Source organism: Pseudorasbora parva, chromosome 20 (assembly GCF_024679245.1).
Source record: "Pseudorasbora parva isolate DD20220531a chromosome 20, ASM2467924v1, whole genome shotgun sequence".
NCBI classification, from domain to species: domain Eukaryota; kingdom Metazoa; phylum Chordata; class Actinopteri; order Cypriniformes; family Gobionidae; genus Pseudorasbora; species Pseudorasbora parva.
In genome coordinates, this window is record NC_090191.1 from 30,441,349 (window position 1) to 30,464,233 (window position 22,885).

Here is a 22,885-nt window from a genome sequence, read left to right on the forward strand (position 1 = left end):
TATACCCTAAATAACTGGTGTGATAAATAAGAGGTGTGCTCTCATTTTTCAAAGTGATCAGACTTTTGTGTATCGGTTATAAAATTACTTTCAACAAAGGATCTGGTGCTGTTCAGTGTCTTAAATTAAGTTATGAAATCAGCACTATTGAATGATCCTCATTGGTTCTCGCAGAAGCTCAAACGTGCTGCGTAACATAAGAATGAACCTCATTGGTTCTTGAGGAAGCTCAAACGCGCTGCGTAACACAAGAATGAACCTCATTGGTTCTTGAGGAAGCTCAAACGTGCTGCGTAACATAAGAATGAACCTCATTGGTTCTTGAGGAAGCTCAAACGTGCTGCGTAACAAGAATGAACCTCATTGGTTCTTGAGGAAGCTCAAACGCGCTGCGTAACAAGAATGAACCTCATTGGTCCTTGAGGAAGCTCAAACGCGCTGCGTAACAAGAATGAACCTCATTGGTTCTTGAGGAAGCTCAAACGTGCTGCGTAACATAAGAATGAACCTCATTGGTTCTTGAGGAAGCTCAAACGTGCTGCGTAACATAAGAATGAACCTCACTGGTTCTTGAGGAAGCTCAAACGTGCTGCGTAACATAAGAATGAACCTCATTGGTCTTTGAGGAAGCTCAAACTCGCTGCGTAACAAGAATGAACCTCATTGGTTCTTGAGGAAGCTCAAACGTGCTGCGTAACATGAGAGTGATCCTCATTGGTTCTTACAGAAGCTCAAACGTGCTGCGTAACAAGAATGAACCTCAATGGTTCTTGAGGAAGCTCAAACATGCTGCGTAACAAGAATGAACCTCATTGGTCCTTGAGGAAGCTCAAACGTGCTGCGTAACAAGAATGAACCTCATTGGTCTTTGAGGAAGCTCAAACGTGCTGCGTAACAAGAATGAACCTCATTGGTCTTTTAGGAAGCTCAAACGCGCTGCGTAACAAGAATGAACCTCATTGGTCTTTGAGGAAGCTCAAACGCGCTGCGTAACACAAGAATGAACCTCATTGGTTCTTGCGGAAGCTCAAACGTGCTGCGTAACATGAGAGTGAACCTCATTGGTTCTTACAGAAGCTCAAACGCGCTGCTTAATGCACAAGAATGACTTTAATGGTTCTTGAGGAAGAGTTTGATTTCCTCTGATTTTCCGATTTTGGACTCGACAAACAAGATTAAACATTGGTCAAAACAAGCACCATCCAATGGCAACAGATGCCGGCAGCGCACACTGATTCAACAAATCCTGTCAAAGTGTTGCTGCCTGTCAGTGCAGTGTATATTGGCCTTAATAAATGATTTTTTTATATAGTAGTTCAATAAGCAACCTATTAGAGCACCCTAGCAACCAGTCAGAACCACTTTAAAACCTCATAGTAATGCACATGCAACCACCCCTCCTGACACCTTAGTAAAAGCACCCCGGCGTTGTGGGGGCAAACTCACATTTTCTCCAAATTTAGTTTTTAATGTCTTTATCTTTATGATTTAGTATTGTTTGCCAAGAGAAAACTGAGAGTATAGAGAGAGAGAGAGATAAAGAGAGAGACTCTTCCTCCTCTTGGGGTGTGAGATGCATGCTGACTAGGCTACACCACACTGTGAGGTCAGATTCTCTTCATCTTAATGAGACATTCTGAGAACAGGAAACTGCAGTGCTCACACACACCTACACTTCCTAAAACACTTGACACACCCACCGTTCTCCAGTCTATAGACAACACTCATTCCCACAGTGAATGTTAAGTTTCATACAGTAAAACATTTATGATCCAAGACACGTTAATCTTGCACTTCTGTGTTTTAGACATCACAGGTTTACACATTCATAGCTGTAGTCTCAAATGATGTACTATAGTACACTGTACACTATACTGTGTACTTAGCAAAGTATTTCGTTTTTTTAAAGAGCAACATTAATGTCTCATTTAGTGTCTGCTAGCTTTAGCAGTTTAGCTAAGCTAAGTACAAGTTCGATATGAGTGCCCCAAAAATTAGATTTTACATATACATATTAAAACATGTCACACAGCATTCATATCACATTTGTAAAAAACGCACAAAAACGTCTGCCATTTTGACTTTTTTTTTTTGTCAAGCAGGTATTTAACATTTCTCACTCATGTACAAAAAAAAACAAAAAAAACAAAGTCTGGCCAAAAAAAAAAAAAAATGACCAGTGCCTTTTCTGTGAAGTTTACAAACATTTTCTTAAACACAACAATAAAATGTTATTCAAATTATGGGTGAATTCTTGAAATGAACATGGTACATTAACACACGCAAAATACACTTTTTTTTACTGTCTTTCCTTAGAACATTTGAACCGTGAACACACTTCTTGTACTATTTGTACCACAAAACGAGGACGATTAATGTAGAAGTAAACTTGGATAGACATCATATCATATCATATTTCAATTACTTACAGTAACATCTAATATATCAGTCTAACACTTTTCTCTTGACAATTTCCATACAAAATTCCTTGTTTCGAATGGAAGCAGGTGCACCTATTCAGTGCTGTAGTCTCAACCACACACACACACACACACACACACACACACACATACACCTTTCACCATCCTTTTAATTAGCAATCAGCACACACAAACACAGGTGCACATTGCCTGTTATCATGGTCTGAGACACTCTCGAGGACATTATCAACAAACACACACTTGAGCTGCTTGCTGGTATTATTATGGAATGGTCGCACACACACACACAGAAACAGACAGAGGATGCTGGTCCTGCTCTGCCTTGTGGTTTGACGGTGATAAAGGTTTTTATGTGTCAGCTGCTCATGGCTGCTGAACTGCAGTGTGTGAAACTGTCTTTTAAATGTCACCTTGTGAAAACGTACAGGAAACTCCCACAGGATACAAACACCCGCTCTCATTTTTCAAAAAGAATTCCATGTATAGGGTAGCGCTGTGATTCCCGTCCAGGGATACGTACCACAAGGGGAAAATATTTCATTTTTGTTTTAGTAAATGTACAATGCAGAAACTATGACTTAAATTAATAGGCCTATATTAGGATTGTCATAAGATTACAATAATTGAAAACACCATTCATTCATTCATTCATTCATTCATTCATTCATTCATTCATTCCAGGTCAAGGTGTCCACCTGAAGAAATAATGTAAAATGATATTGTAGAATCAAAACAATATGAGCTGAATGTGTGTGCAGTGATTGATGCAGTATTTATTTTATTTTGAACATTGAAAAGTTTCATGTATTTATTATTGTCATATAGTTGTTGCTTGTGTTAGTTGTGCACAAGATTAATCAACTATCAGGTTACCACACCCCATCCCCCCACCCCCACAATAAATAAAATAAATCAATTACATTTAGGCCTACAGACTGTTATTGGCATGGAACAAAAATATAACGTATTGCCAAAGCATTAAAATATAAAATGGTTTAGATTAGGCTATTTAGTCAAGCCTGTGTACTGAAAATAATAATAAACTAATGTTGCCTTCACGTGCTATCTGAAGTTTCCTACTTCCCACTTCAGAAGTCGTGATTACGAGCTGTTCAGGTGCTTTGTTGTCGGAAAGCCGTCAGGTTCATACTTTTGTGCGTCTTGGGAAAATGTTATTTTAACACAACCACTTCCGAGTCATTTCCCGGTCCCAGAAAACCAATGCAACGGCAAAACTAGCAGCACAACATGAAAGCATATTGTTTATAATCACATTCACAATAAAGGCATATGTAGCTATGGCTGCTTAAAGAGTAACATGTTAATAGTTTTCAGCCATAGCCTACATCCTATTGTAACCTATACTTTATCACACTAGTCAGCTTGCTCACTATTCTGGAATGATGGTCAACTACATGCGATTTTCGATGTGTTTAAAATACACAATATGTATCCTTCAAACGATTATTAATTTATGTAAATATTTACTACTATAACGACAAGACAATGAAACTCTTGTGCGGAAGAAAAAAACTAATAAAACACCTGCCACTCCCATCCGCCATTTTTAACGGTTATGCCACGCCCATCTAAAGGGTAAACACGAAATCAGAGGGCGTTAATGTGCAATTTTTACCTCGAAAACTACGTACGATAATTCCGATAGCACGTGAAGGAGGCATGAATAAAAACATGTTTTACAATAATCTCTCTCTCTCTCTCTCTCTCTCTCTCTCTCTCTCTCTCTCTCTCTCTCTCTCTCTCTCTCGATTGGCTGTTCGCCACACACGTCATACTCAAGTGCACCTGCTCGTAATCAAACGCAAGGTGTCGCATCGCGTCGAGTTATGGTCGTACGTAGCGTTGAATGTTTGTTTAACTTTGTACAGCCAAACACATTTCACATTCTGTAAACACTATAACGGCAAATTCAGCAGACAACAAACAACATTGCTTCCGTTTGAGATGACGATACTGGTAACCAGTTTTCAATCATTGCAGCATTATATAAGGTTAGTGTATTAGGCTAATCTAAATTAATTAACTAGTATATTAATTATAAAAATAGTATATACGGAATACTAAAACGGGTTGCTTAGCCTACTAAAATGGCTTTTGGAGTACCTAAAACAAAAAGGTTTGGAAATATTTTAGTTGGACAGGGAGAACGGGAAACCAACCCACACTTCTGTTTGATCCTAAAGTTCTCATCCCAACAATTCCTTCTTGTTCCCAGACAACCGAGGGGGCAGGATGCACCTCCGCCCTTGACCCTAATGGGGTTTACAGTCACACTATTAGTGGTGAAAAATTATCCTCGCCTCCGTCCGTGGGCAACACACTGACCTATTAATGCCAATCAAGTCCCACGCAGACCAGAGAGAGATTATGATCTAAGCAGGCCAGAGATAGAGAGATGGTATCAGCTCTCTGCTTTCAATCAATACAGGCTGATTCTAATAGGCATTGATTGCATCAAAACCTTGATCCCAAATCGCAGATGGGATTATGTAATGGGGCGCCGTGACACTTTATTGAAAACAATGATCCTGACGGTACAGCCTGGAGGAAATATTAATCTTATGGTGTCACGTTACTGAACTCTGTCAGATCCTTTGTGGTCATTTTTTGATTTATGATATGTGTGTTGTGACAGCTGAGAAACTCTTACAGTAGTGTGCTTTATGATCAAATTTAGTTCTATTACATATGTTATATTCAGTGAATGGCATCCAGTTATCTTTTTTTTTTTTTTTTTTTAGTAATCTCATTTCGTTTTAGGGGTATGATTTTATTATTGATGGTCAGACTATATTTAGAGTAAAGAAGTAGAATTGGCATACTGTGCACAGAATTATATTATGTGTAATAGTAATGCTAGTCTGTAATACACTGTAGACAAAAGTTAACTGTAGTACTTAATGTTTATTTTTATTTTTAATGTATTTATAGGAGAGAAAGATGCTTCATGTTGGTCACATAAAGAAGTTGCTCACAAGGACTACATCTTGGTAAGGTTTTTTCTGTTCTTTTCAAAAGTATAAGTGCTATTGTATGCTGTTTCCAAGTAGGCCTACTTGAAAAGATTATTATTTTTTAATTAAACTTGTCATCATTTTGTATTGTATTTTTAACGACAAGTTCCATTGTGACTTGGCTACAAAAGGTTTTCTTATGTTTAGTGACCTCTTTTTTTCTTTCTTTCTTTTTTTGAGTAACAACAGTGAAAATGTAGTTTTATAGACAATTGTGTGTTCAAAAATGAACCTACTCTGAGAAATATTTGTTAGAGTAAAACAAATGGTAGCTAGAGCTGGTATCCCCTATTGGTCCATGACAGTGTTTTTTTAATTTTTTTATGAGAGTTTATTTTTTATTTTTTTAGTATTGTTTATATAGCGTTTGTCATTGTATTTATTCATATTTTGAATTGGCGTTTATGTTTTATGTTTTTAGTAATTTTATGTGCTTCAGTATTTTTAGTTTTTTTCTTGTTTTGTTTAGTTGTTCAGGCAATTAATTATTTGCTCTACAAGTGTACATTGAAAACTATTAAATAATAAGCATATTTTTAGAAATAAAATGCAAAAACTTGGACAAACTCCATTTAACTGAGGGCAGGAATTCCATCCAATAAAAATGTTTATGAGTGCCCACAGCCTAAACACTGGTACCACTCTTTTGCATAATGGGAACCACAAAATTACAGAAACTCCTCTAAATGTCCAACATATAGCTGAAAATTAAACCCTAACATAAACTAACAACATCTTTCCCTATACTGAAAAATGCATAAAATAACACTTTAATCCTTAAATGTACTCTTCTAATGCAGTCCTTTGCAAAGCATATTGGGAGCTACAGATCCAGAGCCCAGTTTGTTTGTTTCACTCAGCAATGTTAAGTTGACCGAACAAACACTTAAGTGAAGCTGTCAATACTCATTCTTACACTGTAAAAAATTATTTAGAAAAAAAGTTACCTGGTTGCATTAATTTTGAGTTCATTGAAATTAAAATTGAGTTAATACAATGAACATTTTTTGAGATTCGACAACGTTTATTAAAATATTATTAAAAGATTTTGTAAGCATATTGGGTAATTGTGTGTTTTATTTCTGATGACACAGTGAAACATGCCAAATAGTGCTATTTTCATGATTTATCTATTGTTTTATGTGGTTCAGATGCAATCATATTTTGAGTTTCTATTTATTAAACACATTTCCTTCATTGTATCAACTCAAATTTTTAATTTCAATTAACTCAAAATTTTAAGGCAACCAGGTTACTTACTTTTTTAAGTTAAACCAACAAAAACCAACACAATTTTTTTACAGTGTAGTAGAATTTAAGTACTCAGTAAATGTAAGTTTGTGTATTTGAGTTTTTAAGTAATGTGAACAAGGATGTTTTGAGTGCAACTAAAAACATTGAAATAAAGCTGAAATATTCTTAAATAATTATTAGATTGCACTCAAACAAAATGAACTTTCAATGACCAAAAACATTAGATTTTCTTAGTTTGAGTTAATAAAAACAACAACGTTCCATCATCTCCCTGTCAATAGAGAAGCACATTTAGTATAATAGAGATAAATATACATGGGCATTTGACACTTCTCCCTAATGACCTGCGATGGATTGATATGTAATGAAATAATGCTTATTTCACCCTGGTGTTTCATGAGAAAAATATAGCATTGCATTTTATATTCAGAAGAGAGGTGGATGCTGAGAATAATAGTGTGTTCTGGTAATAGCAGGTACAGGCAAAGTTTGGGTAATTGAAAGAGGCCAAGTATGAAATATGGAGTTCCATATATCAACTCAAGAAAGAGTGGGAGAGATTGATTTTTTTATTTATTTACAAAAGCTTTCAGAACTCATAACAAATACCACAAATTAAATCTGCAATAAGAAGCACATTTAATCAGTCTCAATGACTCAGAAAAGCACACATGAATTCTCCCTCCACCACAGAACAAAAGATGTCATTATAGCTCCACTGTTGTTCATATGCGTATATATATTGTGCATCTGCATTTAAATTGAACGGTGAATGCAGACTTTCCAAAAGCTTTAAACAGCAGCATAATGTCCTGACCATGTGATAAATAGCTTCTCTAACTCTACAAAATACACATTTATCTTGAGCCTTTTAGATGCATTTATCTCGAGCATTTTTGTAATATTCTCAGTGTCGCCACATTACTGTCCAAACTAGATAATAACCAAGAGTAATCTATAGGGCAATATTGGAAATTTGATCAGCATTTTTATCCATTGGAAAAAGATTTGATTGCGACAAGAGTACTAGACTGGAGCTTGACCGTTTGCTAAAACTAAATCTGAACCCTAACCCTAACTGAATATCTTACTTCTACACTCTAAAAAATGCTGGGTTAAAAACAACCCAAGTTGGGTTGAAAATGCACTAACCCAACAATTGAGTTGTTTTAACCCAATGGTTGAGTTGTTTTAACCCAGTGGTTGGGTTAAATGTTGCTTAAAACAACCCAATTGCTTGGTAAGAACAACTCAACCATTGGGTTAAAACAACCCAATTGTTGGGTTGTTGCATTTTCAACCCAACTTGGGTTGTTTTTAACCCAGCATTTTTTAGAGTGTATAGACGAAAAACAGCATGTGAGCCAAGTTAAATGTCTGAATTTATAGTATTTATAAAATAGGCAAAAAGTACCCAGATGATCTACTACTTGCGCATTCGATAGACAATATAATATCCAATGAGGCCACAGGAGAGGATTTATGAATAGAAGTGAAGTGACCCATCTGACGTCACATGACAGTGGCAACGTGGTGGATGAGGTAAATTCGAATTTGCGATTTGAGATGCCAAAGTAATGATAAAAAAGGGTTGTTTCAGAGGAAAGTTAATAACCTAAGCTTGATTGTCCACAATTTTTCCAATGCTGAAATAAGTGAATGTGCAAGACTTCAAATATAATAGCAGCTATTAATAAATGATTAGAAAAATAACCGTACACTAGCTCTTAAGTGAAATGTTTGTAACCTTTACCAAATTAGTGTTCTTTGGCTTGTAACAGGAGCAGAACCCTTTTTATAAGGTTCCATGCTAAACCGTGCTTTTAAAAAGTGTTACATGGCATCTTAATGGTGTTATAAATGACTTTTTAAACAATAGTTTATTTTCATGAATATATTAGAATCTTCATATTATTAATATTATTTTTATATATTAGTTATTTAAAATTTGTATCTACCTGCATGTCTCATAATATCTTATCTAAAACATGAAAAAACACCATGTTGTCAATTTAAATGCTTTTATTGCAAAAATGACAGCGATCTAACAACAGATGTTGACTGAATACATTAATAAATAAAATAAGATGTAATGAAAACCAAGTTCCTGTGAAATATCTTCACAATCCTCCATGATGTCTTTATGTCCTTCATTATGTGTATTCTTAATGGCAGTTTCTCTCTGCAGATGATGAGGTTATGGTACACAACAGCATCTGAAATACACAACTGAGTTTAGAGTCTCTTACATTTGGCTATAACTTTGGCTATTACTCTTACAGTAAGGCCAAAATGAGCAAAAATGGGCAGTATGTGACCCCCTTTACCATGGAAAAAGTTATATATGTCATGGGATAGCTTTGATGTTTTGTGTGATGTTTAGGCATAAAGTAGTAATTAAAACATCCTAATTTCAATATCTCTTACTTTGTGGAGAAGAGAAGATGAGTATTCTTGAACAGAGCTGCTCACACTTGCATTGTTCCATTAAACTAAAAAGAGAAAAAGACCATTTTTAGTTACTTTTTTAAAGAAAACATTTTAAGAAAGAAATGATATACCTGTTGAGAGTGCGTTAACAGTCTGTGTAGTTGTATAATGAGCTTCAGAAAATCAGTAATGAGGTTGCTTTGACAGTTACAGATTTGAAAAACAAAAAGGCGGGAACAAAGAACCCTAAACTCTAACACAAACCATTCCAGCATATAACGGGTTCTTCAGGATGATACGGTTCTAAATAGAACTGATACTACATGTAAAGAACCATCTTTTTTGTGTATAGAAGAATAACAGAGTAGCTGTGCCCTCTTATATTAAAAATAAGGTGGATAGATTATGAAAACAAACATTTCCTCTGAAATAGCACACTCAATGAATTGTTCACAATATGTCTAGGAACATACCTTAAAAAGTAAATGGATACCATTTCAATTTTTTACAACTTTAACAAAAAAGCTACATCAATATTTGATGATGAGAGGAAGAAAGGCAGAGTTCTTTGTTTAGTTCAAGTTCTAGCAAACAAGCATGTCTACAAACAAACATTTTACCTTTCACTTTTTAACCTGTGTGTATTGCAGTGTTTGGCTTTTCTTTAAAAATCCTGTTGGAATGATTTTGCTGCACAGGCTTCTGAATTAGAGGATATGGGCTTTTCGAGCCTTAAACTGTTTGAGAGAAACAACATTCAGACAAGCCGAACCACAAAACAAGAGCCGGCGAAGCAACCCATGCTATGTGATTGCACACATTGCTGCCGGTGACCAGACCGTGTACACAGATAACCTCGCCTTCAGCAGGTGTGATTGAATTGCTTGAGGCGGAAGAACATTCCTGAGATTCCCCAGTAAAAGTTTTCAGTGAAAACTGTGTTTATAACTTCGGCTTATCGCCACAGCCTTGGGTACCAGACATTTGCTGCGTCTCGGCCATGCAAATGATAGCTGTGATGAAGGGCAAGTTTTCATGGAAATCTTTGCATGTGCATTTGAAGGCCCGGGAGGACCTATGCAACCTTTCCTTCAGGACGTTTCCCTCTGTAATAAACCAACCTCTCCAGATGAGACTGTCTGACTTTGGCTGCTGTGCCTGGAAGACACACGATGCACACAATGATTGCCATTGACTGAGAGGATGGAGTGACCAGCTGTGTGTGAGGAACAGTGACAACAGTCATGAATCTCATGTAGGCATCCAAATTCAGACTTGCCCTGCCTTGCCTTTTAATCTTTTTGTTTTTTAATATGAACCAACTAATCAAGGTCTTACTAGGCATGCTAGAAACCTCCAGACTGCTGTGTTGAGGCAAGTTGGAACTAAAGTCTGCAGGACAGTGATCGAGTTTGAAAAATCCTGGTATAGACGAGTAAACAGAATTTCTGCCTATGCAAAAGTAATTAGTACAGACTTATTAAAGTCCTCCTGTAGTCAATAATTTTATGCCTTAAAACTCATCTTTGATCACCAAAAGGAAACATTTAATGATACCCTACATGCCTTAAAATAGCTTGAATATAACTACACACTTGCTTCATTTTGTATACGTGGATTCATAAATATACAAATTAGCCCAGTCCCCGCTCACATACACAAGCTCAGAAATGCAGTCAGCTTAATTGTATACATCACATTTTTTATATATATTATATTATATTATATTATATTATATTATATTATATTATAATATATTATATTATATTATATTATATTATATTATATTATATTATATTATATTATATTATATTATATTATATTATATTATATTATATTAATTATATTATATTAATTATATTAATTCACACTTTATGCTAAATCTACCCACATTTTCAGATCAACAAAAATATACTGGTGCTTGAGATCATAGGTAAATCGATGCCCGAGATCATAGGTAAATCTGTGCTCGAGATCATAGGTAAAGCCCGAGATCATGGGTAAATCGGTGCTCGAGATCATAGGTAAATTGGTGCTAGAGATCATAGGTAAATCGGTGCCCCAGATCATAGGTAAATCAGTGCCCCAGATCATAGGTAAATCAGTGCTCGAGATTATAGGTAATGCTCGAGATCATGGGTAAATCGGTGCTCGAGATCATAGGTAAATCGTTGCCCGAGATCATAGGTAAATCGGTGCCCGAGATCATAGGTAAATCGGTGCTCGAGATCATAGGTAATGCTCGAGATCATGGGTAAATCGTTGCCTGAGATCATAAGTAAATCGTTGCCCGAGATCATAGGTAAATCGGTGCCCGAGATCATAGGTAATGCCCGAGATCATAGGTAAATCAGTGCTCGAGATCATAGGTAATGCCCGAGATCATAGGTAATGCCCGAGATCATAGGTAATGCCCGAGATCATAGGTAATGCCCGAGATCATAGGTAATGCCCGAGATCATAGGTAATGCCCGAGATCATAGGTAATGCCCGAGATCATAGGTAATGCCCGAGATCATAGGTAATGCCCGAGATCATAGGTAATGCCCGAGATCATAGGTAATGCCCGAGATCATAGGTAATGCCCGAGATCATAGGTAATGCCCGAGATCATAGGTAATGCCCGAGATCATAGGTAATGCCCGAGATCATAGGTAATGCCCGAGATCATAGGTAATGCCCGAGATCATAGGTAATGCCCGAGATCATAGGTAATGCCCGAGATCATGGGAAAATCGGTGCTGGAGATCATGGGAAAATCGGTGCTCGAGATCATGGGTAAATCGGGGCTCGAGATCATAGGTAAATCGGTGCTCGAGATCATAGGTAAATCGGTGCTCGAGATCATAGGTAAATCGGTGCTCGAGATCATAGGTAAATCGGTGCCCGAGATCATAGGTAATGCCCGAGATCATGGGTAAATCAGTGCTCGAGATCATAGGTAATGCCCAAGATCATAGGTAAATCGGTGCTCGAGATCATAGGTAATGCCCGAGATCATGGGTAAATCAGTGCTCGAGATCATAGGTAATGCCCAAGATCATAGGTAAATCAGTGCTCGAGATCATAGGTAATGCCCAAGATCATAGGTAAATCGGTGCTCGAGATCATAGGTAATGCCCAAGATCATAGGTAAATTGGTGCTCGAGATCATAGGTAATGCCCAAGATCATAGGTAAATCGGTGCTCGAGATCATAGGTAATGCCCAAGATAATAGGTAAATTGGTGCTCGAGATCATAGGTAATGCCCAAGATCATAGGTAAATCGGTGCCCGAGATCATAGGTAAATCAGTGCTCGAGATTATAGGTAAATCGGTGCCCGAGATCATAGGTAAATCGGTGCTCGAGATCATAGGTTAATCGGTGCTCGAGATCATAGGTAAATCGGTGCTCGAGATCATAGGTAAATCGGTGCTCGAGATCATAGGTAAATCGGTGCTCGAGATCATAGGTAAATCGGTGCTCGAGATCATAGGTAAATCGGTGCTCGAGATCATAGGTAAATCGGTGCTCGAGATCATAGGTACATCGGTACCCGAGATCATGGGTAAATCGGTGCCCGAGATCATATGTAATGCCCGAGATCATGGGTAAATCGGTGCTCAAGATCATAGGTAAATCGGTGCTCGAGATCATATGTAATGCCCGAGATCATAGGTAAATCGGTGCTCGAGATCATAGGTAAATCGGTGCTCGAGATCATAGGTGCCCGAGATCATAGGTGCCCGAGATCATAGGTAAATCGGTGCTCGAGATCATAGGTAATGCCCGAGATCATGGGTAAATCGGTGATCGAGATCAGGTAATGCCCGAGATCATAGGTAAATCGGTGCTCGAGATCATAGGTAAATCGGTGCCCGAGATTATAGGTAAATCGGTGCCCGAGATCATATGTAATGCCCGAGATAATGGGTAAATCGGTGCTCGAGATCATAGGTAAATCGGTGCTCGAGATCATAGGTAAATCGGTGCTCGAGATCATAGGTAAATTGGTGCCCGAGATCATAGGTAAATCGGTGCCCGAGATCATATGTAATGCCCGAGATCATAGGTAAATCGGTGCTCAAGATCATAGGTAAATCGGTGCTCGAGATCATATGTAATGCCCGAGATCATGGGTAAATCGGTGCTCGAGACCATAGGTAAATCGGTGCTCGAGATCATAGGTAAATCGGTGCTCGAGATCATAGGTGCCCGAGATCATTGGTTAAATCGGTGCCCGAGATCATAGGTAAATCGGTGCTCGAGATCATAGGTAGTGCCCGAGATCATGGGTAAATCGGTGATCGAGATCAGGTAATGCCCGAGATCATAGGTAATGCCCGAGATCATGGGTAAATCGGTGCTTGAGATCAGGTAATGCTTGAGATCATGAGTAAATCGGTGCTCGAGATCAGGTAATGCTCGAGATCATGAGTAAATCGGTGCTCGAGATCAGGTAATGCTCGAGATCATGAGTAAATCTGTGCTCGAGATCAGGTAATGCTCGAGATCATGAGTAAATCGGTGCTCGAGATCAGGTAATGCCCGAGATCATGGGTAAATCTGTGCTCGAGATCAGGTAATGCCCGAGATCATGGGTAAATCGGTGCTCGTGCACGCGAGTGACAATCACACAGTGTGAATCATCAAAGACGCGATCAGAGAGAATCGCAGACGAGTCACCGACACCCGCGAGATATTTGCCATGCTTAATATCTGGATCTTTCGCCAATTCAAACTCCTGCTGTGTGAATTGTGTTCTGACTGAAAATGACTTCGGCGATGACCGACCGCCAATGAGAGAGTGAGATACAGGGCAGCATGAGGTTCAGGGAGGAGTTACAGAGCAGAATATCAGTATTTTAATAGATATATTTACAATTTTAGCAAACAGAAACAAAGCCCAAACATTTGCATGTCCAGCAGCAGCACATTACAAAATTATTTATTTACCTCAAACTCTCTTTGCAGAACACAATCCTTGCTCCCCCTCTGTCTTTCCAACAATTTCCTCCGCAATATACTTTTTTCTTTTTCTCCACAAATCAGCAGAAAAATTGGAGCTAACTTTGTGCAGTTTATTATTTTTAATAACAATTCAAAGCGCACCGGAGAGAGAGAGTTGTCGGCAATTCTTCCTCTTGTATAGTCATGCAGTGTGAACCCTTCTGTCGCCGATCCATCGTGCAATGTGAACACAGCAGTGACTGAACGCTATCCCAGATTTAATGCAGTGGGAAAAGAGCAGTGACCTGATGAGTTTGAAAATCATGCAGTCTGAAATAGGCTTTACTGGTAACTAAAAAACTGAATAGAAATCAGTTTCAATGGGTAAATGCAGTGATTAGTTATTCCTCTCAAGCGTTCATAATATCAAGCTGAACTTCAGGTTTGTTCGGCCTGGTTTTGACACTGCTGATGGCAGATAGATTATAAGAACAGATGAGGTCTTGTACACAGCAGTGACAGGGATGTTCATCAGACAGAAATCAGTCTTGAAACACACACAGAATGCAGCCAGTAAGAGGGTGGACACTTTTATGAAGGGAGACACTATAAATCCTGTTCTTTCATTGGCAACCCATAAATATTATTGTCCATGGTGTAAAATGGCTTTGAAATTGACCCTAGCGTGTGTGTGTGCGTGTACATATTTTGTATGCATGATGTAATGGCATAAATCAGGTATGGTGCCCCATAATGCAGAGAAAGATGACCAATGAATGGATATTATGTAGCTGGTACGTGCAAAACTCTCTCTCAATCGATTCGTTCACAGCCCTGATTCATCCAGGACCAAAACAAATCACCCTTTTGATGAGCGAGTCATTGAATCATTCATTCAACCGAATTGTTCAAAACAGTGATTCATTTAGGACTGAAACAAATAACTGTCTGCATCCGAAATCGCATACTCTTGAAAATGGACTAAAAAAGTGAGCACTAAAAAAGTGTGTTCTATATCGTATATTAGGCCGTGTGTCCTCCAAAGTGTTTTTTCCCACGGCTAGAATTTTTTTCCCCCCAATTGTTTTCAATGGGAGCACTGTGCTTTTATAATGGCAGGATCATTTTTTTTTACCAGTCGCCAAGACTTGAAAAATTTAAGTTCGGGTAAAACAACGCTCATCACTGTCACACTTTACCCTCACTGAAAAAAAGTGTTGTATTTACATGATTTAATATTTTAAGTTCCACATGAATCAAGTTAAACTCACATAATTTGTTCATGTATCTTTAACATCATGGAATGAAGTTATTTTAAGTGACCCAATTAAGTAGTCTCAAAGTGAATTTTATATTGGTCTTTAACATGATTTGGGCATTCAGTTTTATATATATATATATATATATATATATATATATATATATATATATATATATATATATATATATATATATATATATATATATATATATATATATATATTATCCAATTAAATGTTTATATATTGTAATGTCGCATTACATTATTATAATACTGCATTAGCTAGTTGACCAACTTTTAGCTATTAATAACACACATTAGCATCTGAAATGCTAAAACATAAAAATCTACTTCATCAAAAAAGATATCAAGCAAAAGCTCTACTCCTCTCCACAACTGTAACCCACTGTAATTTTTGTTCTAATGATATAATTAACATGAACCACTATACACACTATCAAGTCTCATCCTTTTCTTGATCAAAATACATAAAATAATACTTTTTGTCCTTTTTTTTTTTACATAGAATGACAACACGACTCTCTCTTGATTAAGCCATATGCAAAGCATGATGGAAACTAACAGCCCTGCCCAGTTTTAGTTAATGCAACAAATCATTCATGTAATCTCAACACAAACGGATGAAGTAAACTTCAGTTGAACTTGAATTGAACTTGAACTTGAGTAGACTGAACACAATCAAATTAAGTTGGGACAAAATGTAAAACAATTGTGTTGCTTTTAGCTTATTTTAAGCAATTTCAACAAGCAGCATAAAAATATTAATAAATTAATAATTAAAAAAAGTACAGCCGTCCAGTCACAGTAAAGGAAGGGCGGGACAAATACCACTCCGACCAACTGTCACATTCTGCTTGTACAACATCAACATACAACAAGCATATTGAAACACAATTTTTTTGAACAAGAGCCAGAGCAAATACTTTAGATTGTATCGACATTTTATATAGAAACAACACTGAAACAAACTATCTGTCAAATGACATAGTAACACTTCAGCGGATATTCCATATCATGGAAAGCAAAGCATCTCAACTGAAAAAATGCCACACTGCAGAAGCGCTCTCAAGCGTCCACAGCTAAGTGTTTTCTGCAGAGTTCCTAGCATTTTCAGCTGGTTAAAAATTCCTTGGTGGACATGTGGCCTTATTGTAATCCGATTGTATTCATCATGTCATTATAATGTGACCATCGTCAGTTTTGTCACTGCTTTGTTCACAAACACTGCTTCATTCTCTTACTCACTAGTTTATTCAAACAAGAAACGATAATTTGGCTGTGGATTTATAACACTTCGTTGCCAGTGCAAAATAAGACAAATAATTGAATTAAGTTGGTCTTGTGTAAAATGTAAGCCACTCGATTACTCACTTGTTTTAGACCGTTAAGCTGACCCCCATTTCTCTTGCATACACACTAACACAAACTTGAGGACCCCAAAATGACTTGACATGAGTCGCCCTCATGCTTCGCTTCCTTCATCCTGTTCTTTTAGGCCCCAAACACTCCAATCAATTTTATTGATCATTCCTCAGCAGACACGACCTGTCTGAGGAATCTATCTGCAGGTGTCAGCGGAGAAAAATTTATGAACTTTAAATCTACTTCACTGCACACACACTGATCATTTGAGCGATGCTAGATTGTACCTCTCTGTCATGAACAGGGATAATATATCTTAACTAGATTCTTATCTAGAGTAACCGACAGAAAATCACTGCAAACACTGATTGCTTGACAGGGCTAGATCATACAGCTCTGTCATGTGAAGGCAAATATTCCATTAGAAGATGTTTATGCATAGTAAATAATGTATAAAGTAAAACATACCCTATCTGTGATGGCTTGAGGAATAAACCATGCCATCACACCTTTTACTTGTCTTTTATAGTTTGACACTGTTGTTCTGTGCTTATCATGGCCTTTCCTCTGATCCGCATCCTGTCTTCAGAGTGTCTATTGATCAGACTGACAGAAAAATGGTCAGTATCAGGGTCCAGATCTGTTTTAATTCCACTGCACTGTGGCTCTTTGTTTAAACTGACAAATTGTTTGTGTGCTTATTTTGACTTTAAATTAATTTTATCTGACAGGTCCCAGCCACTGGGACAAGGGCTAAAAGTGTAACAGATTACAAAGTTGACCCCTCTGCAGTCTCAATCAATGGCATCCAATTGCACAATAGAACTTTGGTGTTTTCGCAGACATATTCAATGTTGATTCATAGTCTCTGCATTGATTTACAAAAAGGTCAGTGTTCTTTACAGATGACAATTCTTTCAATAGTATAATCCCTTCATTTTATAACAGATGACTTTGACTTTGCATTCGTCCTTTCCTAATCTCCTTCATTCACAGTTGCATATAAAATGTTCAGAATTTTTTTTTTTTTTTTTTTTTTGGTCAGACACTGCGGTTATAGCCTAATTTATTGTTGTTATATAGAAGTTGCATGGAATACTGCTACTTAATTTATTAATTATTTGTTTATTACATTATTGTTATTGCTAGGATGTGTGTGTGTGTGTGTGTGTGTGTGTGTGTGTGTGTGTGTGTGTGTGTGTGTGTGTGTGTGTGTGTGTGTGTGTGTGTGTGAGTGAGAGCCTGTTTATGTGGTTTATGAGGACAAAAATTTGTATAACTACATGGGTATTACACTGGTATTATACTATAAATGTGGTTTATGAGGATATTTCAAATGTCCTCATATTTCAAAAACATATTTGAATATATTATATTATACCATATAATATATAATATAATATAATATAATATAATTAATATATAATATAATATAATATAATATCATATAATATAATATAGAGTGAGAGACTTTTAGAACTGTATCCATATAGTTTAGCACAACTTGAACATTTATCATCATTATACCAAAGATGTGTAAATTGATTATTGGTTGTTTAAGATTGATTTCTCAGTTTGCTTGTATTTAAATGTCTTAAAATCTATTCATTATTTTTCACAGTTTATGCAAAGCATGCACAAGGCCAAGCTACCCAATTAAGATGTTGTCTATGTTGTCTACAAACTTACCACTTTCTTAACTATTCATTTAAATTGGATAATTGGGAAGAATCGACCCATTGGATGACCAGAGCATCTTTGCTATACTCACGTAATTCTACATTTAAACACTCAATCCTAACCCAAAAAAACAACAACAAAAAACCCCACCACCACTGGGTCTTTTTAAAAGGGTTTATTATTTTATCCTTCCAAATACTTGATAAACCGGACTGGGAATTTCTGAATATTCCCATGGGTCATCAACGCATGCAAGCCTCTCATGCTCTGCTCACCTTGGAAATGACTCACGTGGTCTTGTTAAACAAGACAATTACATCCAAAGATTTTGACCAAATGAATAAACACACAACATCGGATGGTTGTCTTTAGAAATGGATGTCTGGTGCTATGTCTCCCATATCAAAAACACGATCAACTCCTTATTGGAGGCACTGTGTACTTATTACTCATTGTGTGAGTAAGAGAGACATAAATATGAAGTGTTTGGTGTCCTTCAGGACCAGCAGGACTGTGGTCCGCTGCATGAGGGTCTGTCAGTGGCAGGGTAGCAGGTGGAGTGTGCCTGCAGTACTGTATGCGCCTGCAGGTGGAGCTGTGATGCAGTGTTTTGAGAGTTTTACGTTCAGGAACATTGCAGTGAATCAACCTTACCATGATGCCAGCTATATGCAGCAAGGTGCAAAAGTTTGTCAGGGTATTGGTTAAGAAAGTAATGCGCGTAGCCAGAAATTAAACAAACTTGTTTCTCCAATGCGATTTTATGACACATTCATAATATCATTATAGTAATCTCCTATTAAACATTCCCACGTTCTTTTCATACGTTTGTAAATTCGATTGAAGGCCCGGCTTGTTTCGTTTTATTTGCGGATCAGTTTATGTCGATGAATCTCTGATGAATAAAATAATAAGCGTAAACAAATTGGCGTAAAGCTAATCTCCTGACAAAATGTTTGTATTGCATGTTTACATCCTAATCTCCATCTCCAAATGATCTTGCTGATTAGATATTCAAATCCGTAAACCATTGTGTCCGCAGAATTATGTTCATCCGCGTGTTTCCCCCAAATCCGTTCCACAGTGTAAAGCATGCATTATAGACACATTAAAAGACATTGGGGCGCAGCATATGCCTCATTCATGCCAGCCGCGCGCCCTGATTGCAGCCAATGAGATTTTACAATTAGCCCAATCAGCGGCCAGATTCGGGATGTCACTGCGGGCGAGTCAGGAGGGTTTGTAAAACAAGACAGTCCCTGCGTCTCAGCAGAAAGCCACTGCCTCACGCCTCTCCTCTGGTACTTGGAAGTCAGCTGCGAACCAGCAAACTCCGAGACAGCCGCTCTGTCTGCAGCGCGCACGGCGCATTCCCACCTCCCCACAGCTGCTGCTGCCGCACGCGGATTTCCAGTTGTCGTTTTAGCGCGCTTTAAATGCTGTCAATCAGCACGTCATGATGGAAACTATAGCGCGAGCGTCAGTTTGTTTTAACGGTCACCTCACCAGCGCTCCAGCTCAGTCGTTGACGGGATTCTGAAGCTCGCCTGTCGTTTCTGCTGGAGGAAATAAACGCGGAGGATCTTTGCGATAGCAAATAAGTGTCTGTGATATTCGAAACACAGTGTTTTATAAGGCGCCTGGCTGTATTTGTGGAGTATTAAGTGAGTTGGGATTCCTGTGAAGGTGCCCATCATCCGCAGTGTGAGCGCGACTGCGGCGGTGAGGTGAAATCCGCAGCGAGAACAGGTAAGCGCTTGACACAGGACAACCGTATAATGGGATTGGCGTTTTTACATCTTGAACTTGTTATTTAACGGAATAGCAAGTGGGAAAGATTTTTTCGAGCAGGTAAGCGAGGCGTGTTACCTGCTATATAGTAACGTATAAGGGCGTGCTGTGAGGAGGGCAATGCACCATCCGCACCCGTGCGTTACAGGATTGTTATTTTTTCCTCTCTGGAGCTTTTATCGTTTAAAACTAGGAACAGCACATCGAGATTTTATAATACTGCAGTTTTAAGATGTAATTCTTTATGAAAAGCACACAAGCGCATAGACTGTCAATGAGTCTTAAAGGGATAGTTCACCCAAAAATGATTTCTGTCAACGTTTGCTCAACCTCATGTTGTTCCAAAGCCTTTTTACTTTCAGGTTAGCAAATGTTTGGCATAATGACAGCCTCAGTCTCCGTTCACTTTCATTGTATGGTGTCTAAGGCTGTCAGTCCCAAATATTGTGCGTGACACCCTTTCGTGTTCCACGGAAGAAAGTCATAGATGCTCGGAACAACATGAGGTTAAGTTAATGGCACAATTTTCAGTTTTCTTTGAGCTGAACATATAAGACTTTACGCATTTCGATTGTAATTCAGTTTGTCACATCTCGCATGACTCGAGGCGTGATAGAAAGTGGACTTGACGCAGTTCGCATGATATTCATTATTTTACGCACATGTTACGGCTATTTTGGAATGACGCTGGATGGCTGGCAAAGGATTAAACGCTTCAAACAGCGCGCATGGAACTGTTAAAAGTCTAAAGAGAGAAAAAAGAGCCAGTTTCTGGTACGCGGCTGCCGCGCTCGCGTTAACTCGAGAGCGCAACTTGTTCTCTTTGAGCCGCGTGCGTGAGCGCTTCTCTGCGCGCGCTTTACCTGCCGGTACAGGGTGAAGAATGAGTGGTCGGCTAACATATGCGAGATTTTACCCTTAGCGTTTCTGGCATTTGCCGTGTTATTTACAGACACTGTGTCATACTGTTTGGCCGACCTTGGTTCCCCGTAATTGACCAGTTATTTCATCAGGGTCATCAGAACGCAGAGGTCTGTTTTGCGCGCCCATGGTGGTGCATCTAATTCTATCTATCTATCTATCTATCTATCTATCTATCTATCTATCTATCTATCTATCTATCTATCTATCTATCTATCTATCTATCTATCTATCTATCTATCTATCTATCTATCTATCTATCTATCTATCTATCTATCTATCTATCTAATCTGTTTACATAGAGAGATGTAATTATGGGTGGATGGAGAGTTTCACCCCTAATTTACATGTGAAATCAGGGGCAGCTGCAGTAATGTCATGACTCCTGTTCACCGAGGGGTCCTTTGACCATTCGAGCCATTGTCTGATGTCTCAAAGCAACACATCTGCAAACTCAATGCAGCACAGATCAGCTGAGGACACATTTAACGTATGTGTCTAATGTTCAGTTTGTCCATTGTACACGCCGCCTGACTCCTGCCCTCACAGCTGCGGGAATGAGCATCATCTTCAGTAATGCATGACTGCTGTTTGCAAACCTTCTAATTGCCAGAGTCTCATTTGACTCAACCCTGAACCGTTGTTGTTGTACTCTTTTTCTCAGCTGAGGGTGTGAGGTCTGTGGGGTTTGTGCGGGAATATAAAGTAATCAGAGGAGTTCACTCGCTTGTGCTGAGCGGTACTGCAGCAAGGATTCTATTCATGGGACTTCACAGTGTTCACAGACGCTGACTGTGTCTAGAGGTTTCTGTGTATAAATTGTGAATTCATGAATTGCGTTAATAAAGAATTGTAGCTTTCGTGAACCGAGTGGAATTTGCTCTCTGATAAGACAGGGCTTTTGTGCAGCGAGTGGAGGATTGTCTCTGCATGTGGGCAATTGTGGCTTGCTTTTCAATAGCATAAAGCTATAGGTGAACTGCAGTATGTTTTTGCATTTGCATGCACCCGAGAAGCAACAAATATAGCAGGGTTTTTTTCTGCATTCGTTTGTATAAAGTGTAGGTGTAGATGAATGCGTTAAGCACTCAGTGCAGTCAGAGTGCCCCTGAGTTTCAAGGAGAAACAGCAAGTACCATCAGACTGTGATAAAAGACAAAACTTAATCATTTCAGCGTTCCAGTGGCGTTTCAGCCTTGAATGCACGACAGTCTGCTTGTCTCTTTGCCCCCAGAGAGTTTTAAGAGACATTAAACTCAGTGCTATCAGCAAGGATGAATATAATGTTGGCATTTTTCAAAGTCTTTCAATTCTTAGTTGTAGTTGAGAGAGAATGGAACATGGAATGCATAGAATGAAAACATTATTAATAATGTGAGAGCAAGAGGCAGTACTTTATATTTTTAAATATCAGAAATGTCAGCTATTAGGATGAGTCCATGGTTTTGAGCTGATATGTAGCATGTAAGAGTGTGTGTTCATATGCACTAGAGTATGAACGAGCAGTTGGAAACTGGTGAATGACTCTCTCTGTTTGCTCTTTCAAAGGAAGAGCCACCCTCTCTTTTCTTACCAGCCAACCAGATTTAAGTTTTGGTATTGCCCTCCAATGAAATAGTTATTTGTATTGGAGTTTGGCTGTTGCTCTTTTTGCGTTGCTAACTGATGCAGTTATGGCGAGATTAATAGCATTGGTTAAATCTCCTACACTGAATTTTTCTTCTTCTTGGAAAACGTATATTGTCCTCCTAACCAACA

The 22,885-nt window shown here is 38.2% G+C and overlaps 1 protein-coding gene across 3 annotated transcripts in view; it reads left to right on the forward strand.

Moving 5' to 3' along the window:
- The first annotated feature begins 4,344 nt into the window (after positions 1-4,344).
- Positions 4,345-22,885, forward strand: part of plxna4 (plexin A4) — a 253,890-nt gene continuing 235,349 nt past the window's right edge. Inside the window, exons 1-2 of one of the 3 annotated variants that reach the window (XM_067428258.1) lie at positions 4,345-4,453; positions 5,394-5,452. The gene's annotated coding sequence lies outside the window, so the exon portion shown is untranslated. Of the gene's footprint in view, positions 4,454-5,393; positions 5,453-19,573; positions 20,165-22,885 lie in introns of those variants that run through there. The other 2 variants (XM_067428260.1, XM_067428256.1) reach the window with 2 other exon arrangements.